This window comes from Salvelinus namaycush, unplaced genomic scaffold, assembly GCF_016432855.1.
Source record: "Salvelinus namaycush isolate Seneca unplaced genomic scaffold, SaNama_1.0 Scaffold11, whole genome shotgun sequence".
In the NCBI taxonomy this organism is placed as follows: domain Eukaryota; kingdom Metazoa; phylum Chordata; class Actinopteri; order Salmoniformes; family Salmonidae; genus Salvelinus; species Salvelinus namaycush.
Window position 1 is genome coordinate 13,760 of NW_024057786.1, and position 26,817 is coordinate 40,576.

The following is a 26,817-nucleotide window of genomic DNA, read 5'->3' on the forward strand; positions in this document are numbered from 1 at the left end:
TATTGCAGGCGATGCCAAAGTGAGTCTCATTAATTACCCCTTGGCCACCATCTTCTCCCAAGTGGACGTGACTTTGGGTGAACGCCTAATCAGTCAAAGCAGCGCCACATACCCTTATAGAGCCATCATGGAGTGTTTACTAAACTACTCCGAAGACACTCTCAAAACACAATTTAGCGCCGGGCTGTTTAGATACTGCAGGAGCCGCTATGGAATCGACAGACCCTTCCACCGGTGCAAACAAAGGACTAGCGGCACGAGCTCGCTACTGCGCCGAATCTCGAGAGTTTCATTTGCTAGGCCCTATACACTCTGACATTTTCTTTCAAGAACGGTTACTCTTAAATTCGGTTGATTTAAGATTAAAATTAACCCGGGCCAAGGATGAGTTTTGCCTGATGTCTCCCCAAGACGGGGATTTTAGTTTGAAAGTGTTGGGGGCCACCCTTTTTATTAAAAAAGTGTCTGTATCTCCGGCTGTGCGCCTGGGTCACTCACATGCTTTGATGAAAGGAAATGCCCTTTACCCTGTCCAAAGAATTACCATGAAAACCTTTAGCATACCTGTGGGCAGTAGAATCTGCAGTCAAGAAAACCTATTTCTAGGCCCTTTACCTAGATATGTGGTTATAGGTCTGGTTGATCACGCCTCTAATACGGGCAGTTTAGATTAAAAAAACTTTAATTTTCAACACTTCAATGCAGAGTATGTAGCGCTCTGTCAGGACGGACGTCAGGTTCCGGCGAAGGCTTTCCAACCCCAATTTAATAACAACATATCTGTGCGAGAATTTTACAATCTATTCCTGGCTACAGGGCGACATCTAAAAGATCTCTCTTTACCTATTGACAGAAATGATTTTGCAGAGGGTTACACGTTGTATGCTTTCAATTTATCCCCTGATGATGACACCTCAGGAAATCTGTCTGTGGTGTCCCAAGGTAACCTCAGGCTGGAAATGCGTTTCCGTACACCTTTAACATGTACAGTTAGCATGATTGTTTACACATGCTCTGATTCAATCTTGGAAGTGAATGCCCGAAGACAGGTCTTAGTGGATTATTATTAAGGACCTTTGAGCAAAGACATGAATACCCAAGAGTTGGAAGGGCTCATGAGCCGCTTGATTGGAAAACAATTTTGTGGAGTGTTGGCTTGTGATGAATTACCTATTGAGATATGGCCTGAGAGGCCTGCAATGTTTATTGTCAATACCCATCCTAAACACATGCCTGGTGAACATTGGCTAGCTATGACATTAGAACAGGAAGGTGGAAGAAAAATCTCAACTTTTTTTGATTCCTATGGCTTTCCCCCCGGTTTTTCACATTTCCCTAAATCTATTAAAGATTTTTTGACCCTAAACGGTTCAAAGATCTACTACAGCATCAAACAAGTGCAAGATAACCTTTCCACTACATGCGGTCACCACTGTGTATTTTACCTGTGCCCGGGGAGTTTCTTTTGAAGATGTAATGTCTCTTTATAAGGATGATTTAAGAAGTAATGATAACCTTGTATCTTGTTTTGTTAGAAAATATCAAAAGTGTTCAAATGTGTGTCCTTTAAGAACGCGTAATCAAGGCGTATGCTCACGTCATATGTTTCAAGAATGCCACAAATGTTAAATTGCTTATTTTTTCAAATAAAAAATTTATTGAATTTAATCATAGTCATTCAAAAGTCATTTTCAAAAGGCTAACCACCCCGAGAGATCGGGATTAGGAAAAGGTCCTGAGACGTTCAGGGGAGTAAAGGAGTTATCATCATCGTTTTCATAGGGGGGAGGTGTCGTTGGGGCATCTTTAGGGGTGCTGTATCTCGTTGAAGGCTTTTGTTTTAAAGCTTGAATCTGTTGACGAAGCTTATGGTTGGGTACACCCGAGAGGGGAATGTTGAGGATTGCCAGGGCCTTAAGAAACTGACGCCATCCGGGAGGCCTTCGGTCATCAGCAACCTTGTGGGCAGCCGTGGTACTTTTAAGCAAGTCCAGCATATGGGAACCCCTGACCACAGAGCCCTGAAGGATAAACTCTCCAGAGTCGTTCCAAGCAGCTACCCCCTTTGAGTCTTTTATCTTGTTCATAATGACACATGTGTCAGTAGGTCATGCATAACTTTATCTTCAAATGGCATTTGAGCTTCACCAGACATATTATCTCCACTAGGTAAGATCGCCGGTACAGGCCTTACAGGGGCATGGCTATAGCTAGGTTCGACATCTGTTAACTCTTGTCACTACAGGGGGTGCTGTTTCAACTTCGACATTTTGCATCTCCAAATTAAACTGCCTCGTACTCAATTCTTGCTCGTACAATATGCATATTATTATTACTATTGGATAGAAAACAATCTCTAGTTTCTAAAACCGTTTGAATTATGTCTGTGGGTGAACCAGAACTCTTTCTACAGCGAAAATCATGACAGGACATGCGATGTTCAGAAAAATAGTCTCTGATCTCGGATCAGTTTTAAGCTCTGAGTGTGGCCTATGGATCGAAATGAACTGCACCCGCCTTCCCCTGGATGTCAGTAACCAATGAGAAGTGGAATGGCGTCTCTACGTGTTTCTCAGAGTTTATAAAACGCAATGGAGTGACGTGTCCCTTCTTTTCGTCGCTCGCCAGGACGCAAGATAGGACATCAGAATGGCATGCTCAAAAGCTCTCGTTATTGACGAAAGATATATCCGTCTGTGATTTAATTCGATATAGGTGTTAGAAACATCATAACGAAGTTATTTGAAACCGATTTATATCAGTTTATGCGAGTATATTGCTATTTTTCGGAATTTCCTTAGTATTGCGTTTGAGGATTTGGGCATGTGTGTGCCGTGTAGCTATTGTTAGCTACTAGTTCCGAAGTTGAAGAGGACGTTTTACAACAAAGCAACCATTCTTTTGGACAAAGGACACATTGCCCAAGATACTGATGGAAGCTCGTCCAAAAGTAAGAGCTATTTATGATTTTATTCCGTATTTATGTGGAAAAATGTAAACGCAGTGGTCGGCCATTGTTGCGGCACTAGTCTGGCTCTAACGCACACTGTATGTCTAGTAATGTTAATTTTAAAAATCTAAATCAGCGGTTGTATTAATAACCAATGCATCTTTCATTAGCTGTCCAACCTGTATTTTTTTAGTCAATCTAATCGATAAATAATCGTAAACTTAGGTGCCTTTCCAAGATGGCGCCGGCCAGAATGCATGCCATGTTATGACAGATTACATTGCATAACCACGATTTGTGATGCTAAATATGCACATTTTCGAACAAACTCTATATGCATTATGTAATATGATGTTACAGGACTGTCATCTGAAGAATTCTGAGAAGGTTAGTGAAAAAATTAATATATTTTGGTGATGATAACTTTATCGCTCTCTTTGCCTTGAATGAATGCTGGGGTGATGTTAGCTCATGTGGTATGCTAATATAACGATATATTGTGTATTCGCTGTAAAACACTTAGAAAATCTGAAATATTGTCTGGATTCACAAGATGTTGGGCTTTCATTTGCTGTACGCTGTGTATTTTTCAGAAATGTTTTAAGATGAGTAATTAGGTAATACACGTTGCTCTCTGTAGTTATTCTAGTCGCTTTGGGTGAGTTTTGTGATAGTGGCTGCAATGGTAAACTGTGATTTATACCTGAAAAATGCAAATTTTTCTAAAAAAACATATGCTATACCATAAATATGTTATCAGACTGTCATCTTATGAAGTTGTTTCTTGGTTAGTGGCTATATATATCTTTATTTAGTCGAATTAGTGATAGCTACTGATGGAGTAAAAAACCGGTGGAGTAAAAAAAGTGGTGTCTTTTGCTAACGTGGTTAGCTAATAGATTTACATATTGTGTCTTCCCTGTAAAACATTTAAAAAATCAGAAATGATGGCTGGATTCACACGATCTGTATCTTTCATCTGGTGTCTTGGACTTGTGATTTAATGATATTTAGATGCTTGTATTTACTTGTGACGCTATGCTAGGCTATGCTAGTCAGCTTTTTTACTGTGGGGGGTGCTCCCGGATCCGGGTTTGGTAGCAAGTAGAAGTTAAAGGGTCCGGTAGGGAAAGTGTTAAATGGCTAGTCTCTCTCTCCCCTTGTTTTACCAGAGTCAAATACCTTTGCATTAGGTTTGTGTATTTTTGAATCTTATCATAGGGGTTCAATCCTTTTCGGTTCAAAACATCCTTCATGGCCGTATCCAAATCATTTTCAGCTGTTTGTCTGATATTTTCAGGACCCTGCATTTGTTTTTTAAGTCTATCCAACTCTTGTTGAGGCACCAAGTACATTTTATTGGCCATCACACCGAGTGTTCAACCCCCACGTCTGGCCGCAATAAGGCTGGTGATAAAGGGCACGGCTATACTGAGTAAAGGCAGAAGAAAACCCCCAGACTGTTGTATACTATGTCTTTTCTTTTGAAGACTGGCCCTTTTATTGGCAAAGAGTTTGATCGCGGTCTTTTGTCTCTTCATTTTTTCAATTGGTTCAGGGTGAGTGGAATGCGTCCTTTGAGAAGATTCAAAGCAATCTCACATAGGGCTAATATGAGATCTGAAGAACAGCGACCCAAGATGGCCTTCCGTTCTTTAGCTGTAGACCCAACTAGCCTTCTCAAGAGGGGCAGGTTTCTTTTTAAACGCAGAGACATAGCGTTTACTTTTTAGGTAGGTATGCAGCAGGCCGCTCCCCCGGAAACAGCCCTGTACGTAGCCTAAGGTGTTCTGGAGTATTTGCTTTTAAATCCACGATTAAATAAGAAAATGGCTCTTTGGTAGCGTCCTCATAGCTCTCCATAAAGTATGATTTCCGTCCAGGGTACATCTGCTGAGCTAGAGTGCTAATTTGCAGTTTGTCTCTAGGATTTTTAAACAATACCATGTAGTTGGCATTCAAGCTAATTGTCCGACTATTTTTACCTTGGTGAAACACATTCTGGACCAAGTAAAGCACTGACAGGTTTCTATGATGAGTATATTGGGTAAAAGCTTGTGCAATTTCGGGGTGTTCGCTACCCGCAAATAGCATATCGTCCAAAACCAGCAGATTGTTTTTATGTGGTGGGAGAAGTTCATCATCAGACAGAGATTCTGGTATTCCTTCAACAAACTTGATTTTTATTGTCTTCAATAATTCATCATACAGAGGTTGGTAACATGAATAACACCATACAATATTGTCAGGCTTTTGAGATAACACATGTTCAGAATTCTCTAAAATACTTTTTACAAAAAAAGTTTTACCACTGTTTGAAGGGCCGGCAATTAATGCTGAAAAAGGCAATTGTAGACGGGGGTCAAAACCCTCGACAGCAGTCATAATATCTTAAGCTTTAAGACACACTGTGGCTTGTAGCATAAGTCAGTAGCCAAAGGGCAATGTGGTACCGTCAGGCAATAGCTGTCGCTTGTCATAGACTACCCTGAATCTTTTAGTGAGTGGTGCGTTTCTTAGATGGAACCCCTTTTTATCCCTCACTATTTTGTTGTAGGAGCTCAAAATCTCCAAGTCACTATTCCTGTCCTTTACGAACCCCTCGACCAAGCGCGTGATTGATTCCAAGTTTACACGCGGGGCATTTTCGTAGTTTTGAGTCACGCCTTTGGCTTTCAACACCACGTTATTGTCTTTAGTCCTAAAAGCATAGCTTTTGGGGCCACATGAGGACCATTCTGTAATATGGTCACCCTCTTCGAGTTCACTCGTTAAACCCCCAAGATAGTTGCTAAGTGGGGGGTTCCAATCCCCCGGTTTGCTTACATAGACCACAGAGTCTGTGTCGTGGTAAAGAACCCGCCGCTGAAGCTGTTCCATGAGGGTGTACAGTTCCAGTCGGCCATAGGCTGTGGTAAATGCTGCAAGAAACACATTTACATTACCGGGGGGTAGAACCCACTTTTGGGGGCGCCGCCATTGCACCAATGCAATGTCTTGACTCAAGAAGGAAAAATGGGAAATTTCGTATTGGTCCGAAAAAACAAATTCCAAAAATTCTTCGGGGTCTTTAATGATCGAAGTTGTTAACATATTGCATCTCTGCGCTAATTTCCCCCAAAGGGAGTTCAAGTACAATTTCGACACATTTATTTTGGTTTTGTTGACCTCTATTCTGTCAGGGTCAAGAAGTATGCCTTCTCTGTCATGGTAGTCTTGAATGTACTTGTCTTTACTCTCTTGATCTGTGACCGATGCAGGATAGCCTGAAGCCATCTGCTTGCATCTCAAGAAGGTCTTGATGTACTCTTTAAAAAGTGTGTCTGATTTCCTGGAAAAGTTCCACACTTCAAAGATTTTGGCCACACGATACCCCTTCTCTAAAGCCTTAGAGAATTCTACGGTGACCCATACACCGGTCAGGGCTCTTTCTGGATCTGTGTGATCACATGGGTTTTCCTGGTTGTTGTTTTCACTGCATGTGCGACAAAGGGGAAAGAAAAGTTTTCCTTTAGGACCCTTGTATGGCAACACAGGTATAAACAGCCCCCTAGGAGGGTAGACAGTCGCTTTGATTAAACCAAACAACGTCATTGTCACAGTATGATTCCATCTCTTTATGGAAATCAAAAGTGCCATGTCTTACGGTCTCGTACCACGTCATGAATCTCTCACGCTCTTTGGGAGACATTTGATCACACCCGTACATTTCGGGGGATGGATAAGATCCTATATAATGTAGATTCTCCTCAGATGTGAAGAAGTGAGGGAAATAGCCTTTGACAGAGTTTTCAAAACCCAAGGCCTCTGGCATTTGAGCCAATCTCATGGGTAAGAAGCTTAAGCTGTCAATGTATCTCTGTTTGAAGGCGGGGTCAACAAAACATAATATTTTACTCCCTTGAGCTATGACACTGGGGGCAACGCCTTGCTGTATCAGAGGGTTCAGAAGCAGATAGGAGTCATAGGCTCTAGCATTGTGCGCTATAAACGTGAAGTTTCTGTACTGGGCTTTTCTAAAATGTTTTAGAAAGAGCCGGGCACAATTGGGTCCCTCGGCCGACCACTTTTCACCCTTGGAAGTCATGGTGGATACAAAAATAGGCAAATGAACCCCTGATTGCTGATTTGTCTCAAAATCATAAAACACATATTTCTCTGTATGTTCATCTTCAGCCAAGGGCTGAATGTAACACTCGTGTGGTACTTCTTGAACCACTTCAGCGTCTCTGCTTTTCAAAGGCCCTTTACAGATTGGGCAGTGTAGAATTCCACAAACATGAGGTTTAGGGCTATCTATTTTAAGGTCATTGTAATTGCAATGACATTTTGGACATTTCTTGTTAATGTCACAACTGCTTACAGATTTACAGGCCTTGGGGTGCCATGTTTCAGTTTTGTGTTTTTCGTAACAGTAGGCCGAACGACATGTGCGGTGACAATCCTCACAGGGGGTCAAGTTTAGCGGTTGCATAGGGCAATGTTTATCCAGACATACTGAACAGTTGTAACGGCACGAGTGCCCCCCCATGCGGGTGTAGCCGGTATGACAGGCGGGACAGACATATGGGGCGCCTAAAAAAGCTGTGATGTTAGTTACGGCATAGTAATGCTCATTTTGCACATAAAAGTACATAGTCTTAGGATGTGGCTCTTGTATATTTTGGAATTTCAAGAGAGCGTCATTAGCCCTACTGTGGTACAAAACCACAATCTTGATATTCAGAAAGTTTTCAAATTTGACTATGTCCGAGAAAGCCACAGCATCCTGTATACCGAGACCCACAGCAGTTTGTAGCTCTTGAGCTTTTTGTAACGCTGCTAGATCAGTACATCCAGGGCTGAGTAAATGGGCCAAACCTATGGCAAAGCATAGCTTATTACCAGGATTGGGCACGTTTATGAGGTAGGCCCTTTTATTGCTTATGATTTCTGACTGCATTAGGCTATCGAGCTTCCTTCTCTGCCCACCGCCACCTTGGGGTTGACGTATTAATTGTACTACAAGTTCGAGGGTCCTATCTGCTAGCACGTTTAAATTTGACTGAACAAGGCGTTCTAGCAGGTTAACAAATTGTTCAAGATCTGCTTCACCATTCTGTAAAATAAGCGATACATTGCTATGTAGACTGTCTCCACAAATTTCCAACTGTAAGAGATCCCTTGGTTAGCTATAATCTCTAACCCTATCTAACAGTTCATTCAAAGTGTCCATAATCATTACGTAAAACACAGCATAGTCAAGATTCTGAGCACCACATGTGAAATTGAAAAACTGTCGAACCTCAGTATTGTGGAATTTATTTCGGTACAAAACACGTACACTGCGATCAAGACCGTCCCCCTCCAGATTTGCTAGACAATTTTCCAACTGTTCAAAAACATCGTATTGTGTTTCAGACTGTTCGGACATGGGTGTTAACGGCAGGCTTAGAGGTGTATGTGGTGCAGAATTAAACCTCGGGCTCTCGTTCATCTGGGTAATTAGAGATATGATTGATTCGGGAATCTGTGATAACATGTTTTCATCGGAAACCCCTGACTCATTCATACGAGTAATAATTTCTATGAGTTCGGCTGGAATCTGGGTTAATAGGTTTTCATCTATCGTCATTATGTCAGTTACCCCAGCATCATTCATCTGATTAATTATAGCTTGGAGTTCTGGAGGGATCTGGGCTAAGAGGTTTTCAATTGTCTCGCTTAGGTCTATAGGTGGCGCCATTTGGCTAATTAAGGATGTGTGTTCTTGTGTTATTCTGTAGGGAGCTGTGTTACATATATGTTTTTTAACGGCGGTATTTGCTTGTTTTAACCCTATTGTTGTTTAACATGCGGGGAAGCTCTCTACGCCAGAATGACATATCCTGACGGTATTGATGCTCTAGTAGAATACACATACGCCTTTGTAGTAAAGCCTTTCGTGATTTTAAACCCAGGGTAAAAGCTTTGAAAAACCTCGCTTGGTCTATTTCAGAATCGGCTGTTGCCCCCACAGAATTGGCCGATTCAAAAAGGTTGGCCGCTTCACAGAACATCAAATCGTCTACCTCAGAAATGTCATTTAAAACTTTGAAATCATCAGGTTTCGCTGTTTTATTGACGGGTGTCTGTGCATCCTCCTCGGGTTCTAGATGTGTAGGGTCTTCGATGCCTTTATACGCCGGGGAGGAGTCTGAAATAAAAATAATACATACAAAAATAGGTTATTAAACCTAAAATATGTTAGATAAAAATGTCAAATACATTTCAGATATAATCCTATATATTAACAATACATTAATTAAATACCTCGGCTTTTTTGACGAGGGCTGTTCTGAAGAAGCGCTGAAAACGCTGGAACATGTCTTTGGGCAACACGAATTACCGCATCTGCCTGGTCTGTAGCGGGTGAGCCTGAAAAAAAAAAACAGTATTAGTCCCTGTTTTAACATATTCCGGCATAAAAAATGTATAAATAATAAAATAATAATATATATCTATATATATCTATTTGATTCATACCTGGTCCTTGGTACGCTGTCTCGTGAATACCGGCCCAGTAGTATTGGTCTGGTTGGGTTGAAGCGGAACTGTGGATCTGTGCACTAATTGTACGTTGGTGTTTAGAAATATGGGGTGCACCGTTGGACTGTCCCAGGGGAGTTGACCGGCCGTTTAAAGCATCTGTTCGCGGCTTGTTTGTAAAAACATCCTGGGAGTATGGTAGAATTGCATCGGAGTCATATGCTCCACAGAAACCGTTCAGGCTCCATATGGCATCAGTTAACCTTCTAGGCTGTATGTCCGCTGTAAACACATAAAATAACTTTTAATATAAGATGCCGACACTTTTTGTTTTTAAGGTATAAATATTCTTATGTATGGAATTCTTGGATCTTACTTACGTCTACAATTAGGGGTCGGCGTTTGGATGCCTGCAATTTGTCCCGGAGAACCAATGGACGGTTCGAGCTCAGTTATGCCTCTGAGAATCTGCGTGAAGGTTTGAGAATCTACAAAACATTAGATAATATTAAAGCTATAATCATTTTAGCTAATATCGACATGTTATACGTTAAGAATACGGGCCCTAATGCATGTTTAATATTTCTATAACATACACACTTTTCAAACAATTCCCCAAAACAACAACCAAATCTAATATACAGCATATATAAATATATATTTATTTCAAGAACTCACCTTCAGAAATATCCATTAGGAGGTTTTCCCAGATTATCTTTTTAACGGTTCAGTCCGATAACTATTCAGGGGGATGCTGTAGGGTAAGTTTGTAGCGGAGCTAAAACGGGGCTAACAGTGGACCTGTTTTCCATAGATTTTGTACCCCCTAACTAGAGAAAGCACTGAATGATTTTACATAGCATTGTGGTTGTCGTTTTTTCGGGCTATACCCCCAAGGTATATTTGACTCCTAAGGTACTTGGTTCAAACAAAGGGATCTAAACATTATGACCCTTTTGATATTCTACAACCTCCGGGGGGCTAGCACCTCGATGCTGGGGTGGGGCGGTCTAGACATCGCTGGGCTGATTGACTTTTTAGCCCCCACATCCTCTGGGTGGTTATCTAAATTAGGTTTTGAAAGGCCTTTGTGTTTAGGATGCGTAAGACACAGACACACTTTTTGTTGGGGGTAGGCATCTGTTTTGCAGGATAGTGTAAAGAGAGAGAGAGAGAGAGCCTTGAGCGCAGATGCATGGGCATTTTTGAACACACACTCCGCCCCTTTTTCTTTGTTTTTGAAACACACACACATCCACTACCGAACACGCACGCACACACACGCGCGCACATGGCTTTTTCCGCAAGTTTTTTTCTCAAGGACAGACTGCGCTGAGAGAGTTCATAACGTGGTGAGATTCGGCATTTAAAACCATTTATTTAATTCAAAATATTTAGTACATACATTTTATAGCCGTACATTATTAACAACCACCATTATCCGTGACCAATTCCCCATCAAACTGCCTGGCTCTCTTGCAAGGTACATCAACACTCCGTAAGTTTTCACTCCAGGGGTAGATAATACGTCGGGCCTTTAGGTCCTGGCTATGTCTCAAGGACAGCCGAGGCCAGCGCCTTAACTGTTCACGATTTTGGAAGAGACTGTCCAGCTTATTCATAAGTGTTATGTAAATTGGATAATCCACCCATCTAAAACTAAACACCGGAATAAAAAAGTTTACATCTTTGCATGCTCTGGAAGATACAGGAGAATTGACAGAGTTTGTAGCATTAGACCCATCATAAAGTTCACAGGCTAAAATTGTCACTTTGTTGTCAGGGATATAGGCCATTGAAGCGATTCTTAGGGCCTTCAGATCACTGCGGCCGCAGACCTGTTCTTCCAATGCATATCCGGGCACATTTGTACCACTCAGGGCCTGTTCAATTTTACAGAGCGCCATCCTGATCTTTAGCCATTCTCTCCTCCCCAGAGCAGGAGAAAAACTCCCAGGTTTTGCCTGATAAAGGGGTTTGGGGCCACTGGCGTTGAAGATCTTTACAGTAGAATCCTCCGGCTGGAATATGTAAGACATATGGCCCTCACTCGTACCCAAAAATCCTTTAAAACATTCTGGAGCTTCACACAGAACTTCCTCAATGCTTTGGTCACTGGGTTCATGACACGCCGAGCATAACATACCACAAATTGGCATAGGGGTCATTTTTGTTTAATATTCAGGGAGGTTATCTTGTACAGTCTTAAACATGTATTGTTCTGGGGCTTTATAAGGCGTCTGCAAAGCCCAATACCCCAGGACATTAGTGTTTCATAGACAACAAACCCTGAGGGCTATAAAATAGGCCTTACTCTTTGAAATGTTCATTAACCCCCAACCCATTCCAAACAGGACACTAGACATCAAACATCATGACAACTTCAAAGACATCATAAAACTCTTTTCACACTCTAAGCCGTGAGAAACAGGAACAGGATGACCAGACACCTGGTCACTTCCTAAACCCCGCCCCCCCAAACCACCAGGATGTCCTGACCGGAAGCCCAAATATGGGCATGCACACGTCAGCAGGACATAGGGTCATAAATCAAAATTTTGACGTGTGACATCTACTTTATTCTCTCTGGTGGAGATTATAACAGAACATGGCCAAGATTTTCAAATGTTCATAGATGACCAGCATGGTCAAATAATAAAAATCACAGTGGTTGTAGAGGGTGCAACAGGTCAGCACCTCAGGAGTAAATGTCAGTTGGCTTTCATAGCCGATCATAAAGAGTATCTCTACCGCTCCTGCTGTCTCTAGAGAGTTGAAAACAGCAGGTCTGAGACAGGTAGCATGTCTGGTGAACAGGTCAGGGTTCCATAGCCGCAGGCAGAACAGTTGAAACTGGAGCAGCAGCATGGCCAGGTGGACTGGGGACAGCAAGGAGTCATCATGCCAGGTAGTCCTGAGGCATGGATCTAGGGCTCAGGTCCTCCGAGAGAGAGAGAGAGAGAGAGAGAGAGAGAGAGAGAGAGAGAGCATGCTTGAATTCACACAGGACACCGGATAAGACAGGGGAAATACTCCAGATATAACAGACTGACCCTAGCCCCCCGACACATAAACTACTGCAGCATAAATACTAGAGACTGAGACAGGAGGGGTCAAGAGACACTGTGACCCCATCCGATGATACCCCCGGACAGGACCAAACAGGAAGGATATAACCCCACCCACTTTGCCAAAGCACAGCCCCCACACCACTAGAGGGATATCTTCAACCACCAACTTACCACCCAAGGGGGGGCATCAACCCGGACAGGAAGATCACATCAGTGACTCCGCCCCTGTAATAGGGTTAGAGGCAGAGAATCCCAGTGGAGAGAGAGGAACCGGCCAGGCAGAGACAGCAAGGGCGGTTCGTTGCTCCAGTGCCTTTCCGTTCACGAAGCTCAGAGACATATCATCACATACAGTATAGAACACCATCTAGAAGACATATCATTACATACAGTATAGAACACCATCTAGAAGACATATCATTACATACAGTATAGAACACCATCTAGAAGACATATCATTACATACAGTATATCCTAGATGACATGTATAAATCCTTACTTTATATTTCCTGTACCACTTTCCATGCCAGTAGCCTTATTACTGGTTAGGGTTACTGCTGCTGGTACAGTGGAAGAATGAGGCATCACAGTACCTGTTACACCACTGTACTAACAGGACCAATTACACACCAATAAACACACTGTAATGTAAAGAGTTACATCATTCTCAATGATCAGTCTATACATCCAGTATTCATTTCACCTACAGTACATTGTATCCATTTCAAGTCCCCCTCCCCCCATTGTAGCTAATTATCTAGAACACATTGTACAGTTTTACAACCACGTATGAGTTATTATGGACGCTTATAGTTAGTATCACAGCATATCAGTTTAAGACATTACAACATTCATTAAAAGCATTATAGATATGTACTTCATAGAAACTGTTACCCTTTATATATTCTAACCACTCTATTTAATTTATTCCATATTAAGGGTCCTAACCTGGGAACTAAAATATTTGTCTCCTTCTCAACTTTGCCTGCAGTTGTCTCTCTCTCCTTCCCTTCCTCTAACCCCTCCCTCTCCCTCTCCCTCCTTCCCTCCTTCTAACCCCAGCCCTCTGGCAGAATCAGGAAGTCCCTCCCCTTCACAAACTCTCTTCTGTGGAAACAAAACTGATCTGAGTCTCTCTGTCGTCTGTCTGTGTGAGAGTGAACAACCGTCCAAATGGCTCAACAGGGAGTTCTGCTGGACCAGGACCAGTTCTGTTGTTCTGTCTGTCTGGATCTACTGAAGGAGCCGGTGGTTATTCCCTGTGGACACAGTTACTGTAGGAGCTGTATTGAGGGCTGCTGGGATCAGGATGTTCTGAAAGGGGTCTATAGCTGTCCTCAGTGCAGAGAGACCTTCACTCCAAGGCCTAATCTGAGGAAAAATAACATGTTGGCTGAGGTGGTGGAGAAACTGAGGAAGACAGGAATCCAGGCTGCTCCCCCTCCTGCTCTGTGCTATGCTGGAACTGGAGATGTGGCGTGTGATGTCTGCCCTGGGACCAGAAAGCAGAAAGCCCTCATGTCCTGTCTGGCGTGTCTGGCCTCTTACTGTGAGACTCACCTCCAGCCTCACTATGAATTTCCTGCTTTGAACAAGCACAAGCTGGTCAAAGCCACCGCACAACTACAGGAGAAGATCTGCTCTCATCATGACAAACTGCTGGAGGTTTACTGTCGTACCGATCAGCAGTGTATCTGTCTGCTGTGTACAATGGATGAACATAAAGGCCATGATACAGTGTCAGCTGCAGCAGAGAGGACTGAGAAACAGGTAAGACCAGAACAACTTGTTGGTGACTGTCTGATAAACAAAGAATTAAAGATACAGTAGGAACTAAATCTGTTTGAATATGAGAGAATTCAAATGAAATGGATTCACAAATATGAACACAAACCTTGAGTATATAGATATGTTAACCCAGATTCTCCAAATGTATCACCTTTTTCTAAAGTCAAACACTATTAGCATTCTGAATGGCCTTTAATGAGTCCAAAGTTCAGTCTCTTCCCCTTGATACATGTAGGCCCACCATAAAAACTATAATCATTCACATAGCAACATAATATAATATTGTAAAGGGACTTCCTCAGGATTGTAGACCTTCCTCTCTATGGGTCCTATGTCACATTACTATACTATTGATCTACTGGACTAATAAAGCTTGATAGCTCATTGAAGAGTGATTCTCCACAGAGGCAGCTGGGGATGAGTCAGCAGAAGGTCCAGCAGAGATTCCAGGAGAGAGAGAAGGAGCTGAAGGAGCTCCAACAGGCTGTGGAGTCTTTCAAGGTGAGTATTGTTGACCAGAGGAGACACACCATTTCACTTCTCTCCTCCAATCAGAGAGAGGGAGAGAGGTCCTTATCCAATCCCACTGACCCCACTGTTGTGAACAGGCTGTCACTGCTGAGGCAGTGAAGAAAGTAGAGGATGAAGGGATCCACCCTAAATCACAGAAAATAGATGTTGTGGTGGCAGCTGCAGAGAAGTATTTGGTCATACGAGATTTGACTTCAGAAGAGTTCCAGGGTGTGTTGAGTGGTGGTGTCCCGTCCTCCCAGGTCGTTGGCATGGTGCAGGAGCAGATAGGGTCAAAGTAGTGGAATGGGGTAGTGGGTTTTTAATGAGTGTAGGGTTAGTTGGCATGGTGCAGGAGCAGAGAGGGACAAAGTAGTGGAATGGGGTAGTGGGTTTTTAATGACTGTAGGGTTAGTTGGAATGATGTTACTTAGTATGATTATAATTTCCCCTTTTCCCATTTTGTATCACAAAGTAAAATAGATTTATATTATTTTCCTGTTGGGGGCGGTAATGCAACATATTGGATGCCAACCGCCGTTAAACTCCAAAGAAGAAGAAACGTTATATTATGTCTATGTACAGTGTTGTAACGATGTCTCTCTCTCTCTCATTCCATCACTTTCGTGGTAGTTGGTTGTGTGGGTCTCTGGTTATGAATGGGGTGCTGACAGACAATCGTTGATGGATATTTATAGAGCTCTGATCAGGATGACAATTGATTACAGGTGTATAGTTTATGGAACAGCAGCAAAGACTTGTCTTCAGAAGCTGGACAGAATCCAGTATATAGCTTTAAGGATATGTATTGGTGCATTTAAATCAACATCTGTATGTGTCTTACTAGTGGAGGCAGGTGAGATGCCTTTGGATATACGGTGTAATAAATTGTCATTAGCTTATTGGGTTGAAAGGCTGTGAGGTTGAGCATCCCACTGCTACTGTTCTAGATGACTGTTGGGAATATACTAGTAGACAAGGCAGTGGTTTTGGTTGGACAGTTGGAAAGCTTGCTGATGAGAGTGGTTTGAGGGAGTTGGAGGTTGGCCCTTCTGTGGTGATAGGGGATGTTCCTCCATGGTTACTCCCAGATCCTGTTGTTGATCTAACCTTGGTAGACAAAAGGAAAGATTGGTCAGAAGTCAGTGATGAAGGGAAACTGGTTGACAATTACATTGGTGGAAGTTTCTATGCTTTTTTACCTATTTTCCCAGATGGATCCAAGGACCCAGATAGTGGGCACACAGGAGCAGGCGTTTACCTTCCTGAATTTGATGTGCAGATATGTATATGTCCCTCAGTTGAACTGTTGGTGATAATAGTTGTCCTCCAGTGGGTGGAGGACGTACAACCTGTTAGAATTATAGGATGCTCAGATTCTCTGTCTGTATTGAATAGTTTATTATCTGGTAAATCTAGTAGGAGTGACCTTCTAAATCAAATCAAATTGTATTAGTCACAAGCGCCGAATACAACAGGTGTAGACCTTACCGTGAAATGCTGAATACAACAGGTGTAGGCCTTACAGTGAAATGCTGAATACAACAGGTGTAGACCTTACAGTGAAATGCTGAATACAACAGGTGTAGTAGACCTTACAGTGAAATGCTGAATACAACAGGTGTAGTAGACCTTACAGTGAAATGCTGAATACAACAGGTGTAGAAGCTGTTTAGAAGCCTCTTGAACCTAGACTTGGCACTCCAGTACCGCTTGCCCTGCAGCAGCAGAGAGAACAGTCTATGACAAAGGTGGCTGGAGACTTTGACCATTTTTAGGGCCTTCTTCTGACACCGCCTGGTATAGAGGTCCTGGATGGCAGGAAGCTTGGCCCCAGTGATGTACTGGGCCATTCCCACTACCCTCTGTAGTGCCTTGTAGTCGGAGGCCGAGCAGCTGCCATACTATTGGAGGTATTAATGTTATTATGGAGAATTGAGAGAATGGGTGTAGTAGTGAGATTCTGCTGGGTCCCAGCACATTCAGGTGTGGAAGGAAATTAAATTGTAGACCAGTTAGCTAAAAGAGCTTTGAAACAAGATATAATTGATATTAATGTTCCACTGGGTAGAGGTGAGGCCAAATGTAAGATCAGAGACATTTTGATAGATGTGTGGCAGAAGAGATGGGACTCTGAGAACAAGGGACGGCATTTATATGTCCTCTAAAGGTCAGTGGACCAAGGATCAAAGGTCAGATTAGGAAGGAAGAGGTGGTGTTTCATCGATTGTGTTTAGGACATTGTACATTGAACTGGTCCTTACATCTGGTTGGCAGCATGTGAATGGTTTGTGTCTGGAGGGTATGGTCAATGAAACGGTGGAGCATGTGTTGTTATATTGTTGTAAGGATGTTGAAGAGAGGGAAAGATTGAAGTGTAGGGTCATTGAGGTTGGACGGGGTTGGAAGGGATTTGGGGGATGGGGGAGGGTCTATTAGAAGTTAGTAGGACTCTTTTTTATTTTCTCTGAAGTTCTGAGTTAGGTAGGATGATTTAGAAATGTTGTAAACCGTGATTGGACACACTCCAGCACAGTAGGTGGCGCCATGCACCTTTAACGTTGGTTTGTGGACCGCCATCATATCATAGAAGAAGAAGTTGGTCTGTGAGGGTTTTGTGGTTCCTGAGGAGGGCTACTATTCTTTTTTATTTTGGTTTTCAAGTATTTTCAGAATTTATTAAAGCCAAAGCTAAAGCTACCCTAAACAATTCAATATATCAGTCAATATATTTTCTCTGTGATTTGTTGTTTTCCCGTCAACCGTTCCATCGCATCTTAACCGTGTTACCGGGCGGGCACTAGGACCCGGGGGAGGTTGCAGAGGCTGCTGCACCGCTAGTGACGTCAGTCCTACTTGTAGCTCATTGTGGTCAACGTCAGCTGTGGCTCGAGACTGCTAGCTAACGGTTAACGGAGAGGAAAAGACTCTGACAGGACACATTCATGTAGATAGGCTATGATGGCAATTTGTGGTAAGTTACAATAGAGAGAGAGACTTTTCACTACTATAGACTTTGGTCATATTCAAAGCTTTGTTAACCAATACGTTTTTATGTGAGGCTGCCTGTAAGTTACAGTGTAACAGACGTTGTGAGCTAGCTAACGTTAACGTTAACGGTGTCTTTTAAATTCAACATAAGTTATGTGGCGATGATATCTAGATAACGTTGTATTTAATGTAGTTTTACTATCTGTACCAGGCTATAAATGACACAGATGATATCTAGTTAACTTATATTTAATGTAGTTTTACTGTCTGTGCCAGGCTATAAATGACACAAATGATATCTAGTTAACGTTGTATTTAATGTAGTTTTACTATCTGTACCAGGCTATAAATGACACAGATGATATCTAGTTAACGTTGTATTTAATGTAGTTTTACTATCTGTACCAGGCTATAAATGACACAGATGATATCTAGTTAACGTTGTATTTAATGTAGTTTTACTATCTGTACCAGGCTATAAATGACACAGATGATATCTAGATAACGTTGTATTTAATGTAGTTTTACTATCTGTACCAGGCTATAAATGAGACAGATGATATCTAGTTAACATTGTATTTAATGTAGTTTTACTATCTGTACCAGGCTATAAATGAGACAGATGACGTAACATCAGACACATATCTTTTCATACTCAGTTGTTTTCATTCAGTAGCCGTTGTAAAACAGTTATCAGTAGGTCATGTGTAGAAAAGGTGACAGTGTTGATCACAGCTTTCTGCTTTCCATGTAGAGGTTTTGGCAAAAACATTACATTTGATTCTTTTGTCAGTAATGGCTGCAAAAATTGTAAAAAAGCTTTGTTTATCTTTGTCAAACATGAGATGAACACAAACACACAGAGAGACAGTGTTGTGGCATGGCAAAGCTACCAGGCAACTATCAATCATGGGAACATTGGTCAGATTTTAACATCTGCCCATGCTAGTGATATTGCAGAGAGAAGGGAGTATCTGAGGAGAATTGTTGTGGTCACATCAATGTTAGGAAGACAGGGACTCTGTTTCCGTGACAATGATGCATCTAGTGAAAGCACAAATAGAGGGAACTTTCTAGAATGTATGGAGCTTTTGAAGGAGTTTGACCCTTTCTGGCAAAGGTACAATACGCCATCAAATGTGACGTATCTCCAGAATTTAGTAGCAAATAGGAGGTTCACTTTGATGCGTCCACCACAAAATAAGCATCAAAAGAGAGAAGCAGTTCTGTAATATAGGATGTAATATTTGTTTGGGATCTTACTTTTTTTAATCAGATTTTATTCCTAATTATTGTTCAGTTTTTGAAAATGTAATTTAGCTCACTAGTTGTGTTTAGTTTTGCCCCATTGTGGATGATACTGTTTAAGATGGTCCACGTGTCTGAAAAGGTTGGGCAGCGTCCTCTGATGTCATCGATCGTAGACCAGAAATAGTCAGAAGTTGCAGTTGTTTCCTACTTCCTGGTAATGCAGACAAACACACTTGGCACCACCGAGGATGTTTACTTTCTACACCAGTTGTTATTTTCCAGTTTGGTCCTAAGAACAGGTTTTAGTGGTCAAATTAAAAGGGAGACATTTTTTGGTGCCATTTAGGGGAAATGTAATTCTAAGGATCATTCCAGTCAGAAGAGGCTCTGTGAAGGTTTGTTTCAATTCATTTGCTATGGCCTCGCTGGTGTTCCAGCTCAGACAACGTTCTTTGGCCGTTTGGACTCGTTCTATTGTCCAGCCTACTAGGACTCAGGGGGCAGAGGCTGGGTCTAGCTCTGCTACGGGGCAGGCTACTGGAGGGGGTACCAGGAGGGAGGAGAGTAGAGCAGGACCAAGAGGTGTTCTGTACCTGTCTGTCCAGGAGGGAGGAGAGTAGAGCAGGACCAAGAGGTGTTCTGTACCTGTCTGTCCAGGAGGGAGGAGAGTAGAGCAGGACCAAGAGGTGTTCTGTACCTGTCTGTCCAGGAGGGGGGACAAGCCCTGGTGGACCTGGAGAGCAGGGTGGCAGCGTTCTGACTCAATGAGGTACAGTAGTCTCTCTCTCTCTCTCTCTCTCTCTCTCTCTCTCTCTCTCTCTCTCTCTCTCTCTCTCTCTCTCTCTCTCTCTCTCTCTCTCTCTCTCTCTCTCTCTCTCTCTCTCTCTCTCTCTCTCTCTCTCTCTCTCTCTCTCTCTCTCTCTCTCTCTCTCTCTCTCTCTCTCTCTCTCTCTCTCTCTCTCTCTCTCTCTCTCTCTCTCTCTCTCTCTCTCTCTCTCTCTCTCTCTCTCTCTCTCTCTCTCTCTCTCTCTCTCTCTCTCTCTCTCTCTCTCTCTCTCTCTGTCTGTCTGTCTGTCTGTCTGTCTGTCTGTCTGTCTGTCTGTCTGTCTGTGTCTCTCTCTCTCTGTCTCTCTCTCTGTCTCTCTCTTTGTCTCTCGCTCTCTCTCTTAACAGCGCTCTGCACAGTCAGCAGTGGAGGACAGTGATCAGATCTTTACTGAGCTGATCCGCTCCATTGAGAGAAGGAGCTCTGAGGTGAAGGAGCTGATCAGAGCCCAAGAGAAGGCTCAAGTGAGTCAAGCTGAAGGACTCCTGGAGCAACTGAAGCAGGAGATAGCTGAGCTGAGGAAGAGAAGCACTGAGCTGGAGCAGCTCTCACACAGAGGATCACATCCATTTCCTCCAGGTAACTAAACTGTCTTGTTACATGTGATATGAAATTAACTTCATGTGAAACTATTCATCTACATCATTATATTGTCCCTCTCACTCTCTCTGTCCATCCCTGTCTCTCTCTCGGTCCGTCCCTGTCTCTCTCTCTGTCCGTCCCTCTCTCTCTCTCTGTCCGTCCCTCTCTCTCTGTCCGTCCCTCTCTCTCTGTCCGTCCCTCTCTCTCTGTCTGTCTCTCTCCCTCTCTCTGTCAATGTGTTTGTGTGTCTGTAGTGAATATAGTGGATGTTGTACTGCCTCCAGAGCCCAAGACCAGAGAACAGTTGTTACAATGTGAGTCTCTTTATTTTGAAGTAACTAACAGTCTCTTTTTACTGGCACTCCTAACAATCCCTCTAGAAATATATAGCAATAGTAGATCTAATCAAAGACTGGGTATCTATCTGACTCCTCATATTTCTCTGATTTGATCTCTGCTGTGCTCTAATCAAAGACAGGGTAGATACAGTATCTGACTTAACTTATTGTTCTGACTCCCCTCATTGGTCTCTGCTCTGCTCTTCTCCCAGATTCCTGTCAGCTCACACTGGACCCAAACACAGCAGACACACACCTCTCTCTGTCTGAAGGGAACAGAAAGGTGACCTGTACACGCCAAGTCCAACCATATCCTGACCATCCAGACAGATTCACCAACCACAGGCAGGTTCTGTGTAGAGAGGGTCTGTCTGGACGCTGTTACTGGGAGGTGGAGTGGACTGGTGATGTTATTACAGCAGTCTCATATAAAGACATCAGCAGAACAGAGACAGGTGGTGCATTTGGATTCAATAACAAGTCCTGGAGTTTACTGTGCTCTAGTGGTGGTTATTATTTCAGACACAATAATGTTAAGACTAAAGTATCAGGCCCTCAGTCCTCCAGAGTAGGAGTGTACCTGGATCACAAGGCAGGTACTCTGTCCTTCTACAGTGTCTCTGACACAATGACCCTCCTCCACAGAGTCCAGACCACATTCACTCAGCCCCTCTATCCTGGGTTTTGGCTCTATGTAGGAGGTACTGCTGAGCTGGTTAAACTGTAGTAGGGTCCACATAAATACTAGTCATGCTGGTGTAGTCTATAGCTGAGCTGGTTAAACTGTAGTAGGGTCCACATAGATACTAGTCATGCTGGTGTAGTCTATAGCTGAGCTGGTTAAACTGTAGTAGGGTCCACATAGATACTAGTCATGCTGGTGTAGTCTATAGCTGAGCTGGTTAAACTGTAGTAGGGTCCACATAGATACTAGTCATGCTGGTGTAGTCTATAGCTGAGCTGGTTAAACTGTAGTAGGGTCCACATAGATACTAGTCATGCTGGTGTAGTCTATAGCTGAGCTGGTTAAACTGTAGTAGGGTCCACATAGATACTAGTCATGCTGGTGGTGATGGTCCCCAGATGTGATGATTTATTCTGCTCTGTTTTATCTACAATGATTTAACTGATTTGATCTTCAGAAGATGTTATGAATTATAATTCAATGTTTTCATGTTTTTGTAAATGCAATGTTTTAATCTTGTTCATTTCCATGAATCATGATGTCTGGTGTTGATGTATATTGGTTGTCATTCAGAACCATTGATATGTTTTCTCAGTTGGTTCTCTGTCTCTATGTAATTCTCCTCAGTATCATTGATCAGCTTGTTGGTCCTAATTGATGTGTTCTCTGTCACCTGGAGCTGCATGGAAAATGGTCCAGGAACTAAAGGACAATTCAGGACTAGTCAGCCCACTACAAGCTGGTATCACTTACTTTCTACTAAACTATATGGACTGGTTTCCCAGACACAGATTAATCCTAGTCCTGGACTAAAAAGTATGTTCAATGTAGATGTCCAGGAAACCGGCCCTAAATGTGTCATCTTTCATCCTCCCATACTGCTCAGTCCAGCAACATTAAACCTGTCCAGCAGGTGGTGCTATTGACCAAACAATAAAACCAGCAGATATCTTGACTTGCCACTCAGTATATCAGTAATGTTCAGAATAGTACTTTAATATCATTGGAGATTGATGGTCTTTTTAATCCACTATCCAGAGTCAGGAACAGATGAAGTTAGGTCTGCTACTGTTCAGTGATTAAATATGATTTATGGTGATGGGAAATAATAAAAAACACTAAACTTCATCTAGTAATAGTTTTCCTTTGTTATTTATTCCAAGGTGTGTCTTTAACTTGTAAATGTATTGTGTGGAGGTGAGCTAGTGGTGTGGCTGATAGAATAGAATGAAAAGGGAGGAGGGGAGGAAGAGGGGAGGAGTGAAGGGCTGTTCAAGAAACCAGATGAGGAAGAGGTTCAGGGGAATTACTGTCTCTGTTCCAAATGGTTCCCTATTCCCTACGTAGTGCACTGCGGTGCTTCTGACCAGGTCTAAAGTAGTGTTCTACGTAGGGAATAGGGTGTAGATTTATTACAATATCATGCTTTAGTGTTTGGCACAACAATATATTAGATCTCCACCCCCCCACTTCCTGTCTGTCATCCCCCAGTTCTGTTAAGACTTCCTCTCATTGAACTGGGCTTCATTCTAAATGGTCACTTTGTATTGATAGTCCATACTGGGCTTTACTATGGTTCTACATACAGTACCTGTATTGGTAGTCCATATTGGGCTTTACTATGGTTCTACATACAGTACCTGTATTGATAGTCCATACTGGGCTTTACTATGGTTCTACATACAGTACCTGTATTGATAGTCCATACTGGGCTTTACTATGGTTCTACATACAGTACCTGTATTGATAGTCCATACTGGGCTTTACTATGGTTCTACATACAGTACCTGTATTGATGAGGGCCTCATCATCCGGCTGCACAAAGAAAGCCAGGGACTGCAGTGTGCTCCAGTCTCCAGCAGGGGGCAGTAAAACCCTATGGACCTGAAAGGGACTGCAGTGTGCTCCAGTCTCCAGCAGGGGGCAGTAAAACCCTATGGACCCGAAAGGGACTGCAGTGTGCTCCAGTCTCCAGCAGGGGGCAGTAAAACCCTATGGACCTGAAAGGGACTGCAGTGTGCTCCAGTCTCCAGCAGGGGGCAGTAAAACCCTATGGACCTGAAAGGGAAAGAGAGGAGTTAAAATCAAAGGTGAATTTACGTTGATGTTTCCATGGAGACCACTGAGAGGAAAACATCACTGGTCCACCTCTGCATCAGGTCAGCTATGTTGATCAGTACTGTCCCAGGGATGCTGGGAGCAGAGATGAACTCCCCTGACCTGGTACCACCTATGGAGTTGTCATTTTAATATCAGTTTAACCCCATTACTGCTATAACACATAAACCATGTTAATAGAATGAAATGGATCCAGGTTCCATTTACTCAATAATAGATTTCATCACAGGTCACTTGGTAAGTTTGTTAATATCTCCAAAGTGTCTGAAATCAAGATTACTGCAGGTCTGAATCCCAAACTAATGGGGGGAAATGGCTCCATCATGACCCAGGAATACACTGTCTCAGCTCTGTCCCACTCCCACAATAATATGACCCAGGAATACACTGTCTAAACTCTGTCCTACTCCCACAATAATATGACCCAGGAATACACTGTTTCAGCTCTGTCCCACTCCCACAATAATATTACCCAGGAATACACTGTCTCAACTCTGTCCCACTCCCACGATAATATGACCCAGGAATACACTGTCTAAACTCTGTCCCACTCCCACAATAATATGACCCAGGAATACACTGTCTCAGCTCTGTCCCACTCCCACGATAATATTACCCAGGAATACACTGTCTCAGCTCTGTCCCACTCCCACAATAATATGACCCAGGAATACACTGTCTCAGCTCGGTCCCACTCCCACAATAATATTACCCAGGAATACACTGTCTCAGCTCTGTCCCACTCCCACAATAATATTACCCAGGAATACACTATCTCAGCTCTGTCCCACTCCCACAATAATATGAACCAGGAATACACTGTCTAAACTCTGTCCCACTCCCACAATAATATTACCCAGGAATACACTGTCTCAGCTCTGTCCCACTCCCACAATAATATGACCCAGTAATACACTGTCTCAGCTCTGTCCCACTCCCACAATAATATTACCCAGGAATACACTGTCTCAGCTCTGGCCCACTCCCACAATAATATTACCCAGGAATACACTGTCTCAGCTCTGTCCCACTCCCACAATAATATGACCCAGGAATACACTGTCTCAGCTCTGTCCCACTCCCACAATAATATGACCCAGGAATACACTGTCTCAGCTCTGTCCCACTCCCACAATAATATGACCCAGGAATACACTGTCTAAACTCTGTCCCACTCCCACAATAATATGACCCAGGAATACACTGTCTCAGCTCTGTCCCACTCCCACAATAATATGACCCAGGAATACACTGTCTAAACTCTATCCCACTCCCACGATAATATGACCCAGGAATACACTGTCTAAACTCTGTCCCACTCCCACAATAATATGACCCAGGAATACACTGTCTAAACTCTGTCCCACTCCCACAATAATATGACCCAGGAATACACTGTCTCAGCTCTGTCCCACTCCCACAATAATATGACCCAGTAATACACTGTCTCAGCTCTGTCCCACTCCCACAATAATATTACCCAGGAATACACTGTCTCAGCTCTGTCCCACTCCCACAATAATATTACCCAGGAATACACTGTCTCAGCTCTGTCCCACTCCCACAATAATATGACCCAGGAATACACTGTCTCAGCTCTGTCCCACTCCCACAATAATATGACCCAGGAATACACTGTCTCAGCTCTGTCCCACTCCCACAATAATATGACCCAGGAATACACTGTCTAAACTCTGTCCCACTCCCACAATAATATGACCCAGGAATACACTGTCTCAGCTCTGTCCCACTCCCACAATAATATGACCCAGGAATACACTGTCTAAACTCTATCCCACTCCCACGATAATATGACCCAGGAATACACTGTCTAAACTCTGTCCCACTCCCACAATAATATGACCCAGGAATACACTGTCTCAGCTCTGTCCCACTCCCACAATAATATTACCAAGGAATACACTGTCTCAGCTCTGTCCCACTCCCACAATAATATTACCCAGGAATACACTGTCTCAGCTCTGGCCCACTCCCACAATAATATTACCAAGGAATACACTGTCTCAGCTCTGTCCCACTCCCACAATAATATGACCCAGGAATACACTGACTCAGCTCTGTCCCACTCCCACAATAATATTACCCAGGAATACACTGTCTCAGCTCTGTCCCACTCCCACAATAATATTACCCAGGAATACACTGTCTCAGCTCTGGCCCACTCCCACAATAATATGACCCAGCCTCTTCTACAGGGCTGGGCAGGGTGGTCTGGCTGGTAGCCTCTTCTAACGGGGCGGAGCAGAGTAGTCTGGCTGGGACCCTCTTCTACAGGGCTGGGCAGTGGTCTGGCTGGGAGTCTCTTCTACAGGGCTGGGCAGGGTGGTCTGGCTGGGAGCCTCTTCTACAAGGCTGGGCAGGGTGGTCTGGCTGGGAGTCTCTTCTACATGGCTGGCCAGGGTGGTCTGGTTGGGACCCTCTTCTACAGGGCTGGGCAGGGTGGTCTGGCTGGGAGTCTCTTCTACAGGGCTGGGCAGGGTGGTCTGGCTGGGAGCCTCTTCTACAGGGGCTGGACATGGTGGTCTGGCTGGGAGCCTCTTCTACAGGGCTGGGCAGGGTGGTCTGGCTGGGAGTCTCTTCTACAGGGCTGGGCAGGGTGGTCTGGCTGGGAGCCTCTTCTACAAGGCTGGGCAGGGTGGTCTGGCTGGGAGTCTCTTCTACATGGCTGGGCAGGGTGGTCTGGCTGGGAGTCTCTTCTACAGGGGCTGGACATGGTGGTCTGGCTGGGAGCCTCTTCTACAAGGCTGGGCAGGGTGGTCTGACTGGTCCCTAGCTGGAGACGCTTCGTGACGGACCACCGCTGTGGCATTAAACACTTGCTGCAGGACCAAACACATTTCCATCAGAGACTTACGCATTTATAAAGGATTCATTAAACATTAATAAACTAATTATAAACCCTTTATAACCCTCTTGTAAAGAGACCCTTATTGTAAAAGGCCATTTTGCACCATAAAGCTCTCAGAATGTTCCATGAAGGTAGAACAGTTGATAGCAGGAGAGGACAGTAAGAGCACTCCACCCTCCATTTGCTCTTGGTGAAGTTCTTGTTGATCTGGGCGGTGACAGACTCATGGATGTTCTGATCCAGGGCTGTGTCTCCATCAATCCTGAGGGAGAGAGACATGAGGGCCAGGCTCTGTTGGAGGACAACAATATGTACCAGAAGGTGTGTGTGT

The 26,817-nt window shown here is 43.4% G+C and overlaps 1 pseudogene; it reads left to right on the forward strand.

Annotated features, from left to right (window-relative positions):
* Positions 1 to 13,656: 13,656 nt before the first annotated feature.
* Positions 13,657 to 22,627, forward strand: LOC120035729 (annotated as a pseudogene).
* The last annotated feature ends 4,190 nt before the right edge of the window (positions 22,628 to 26,817 follow it).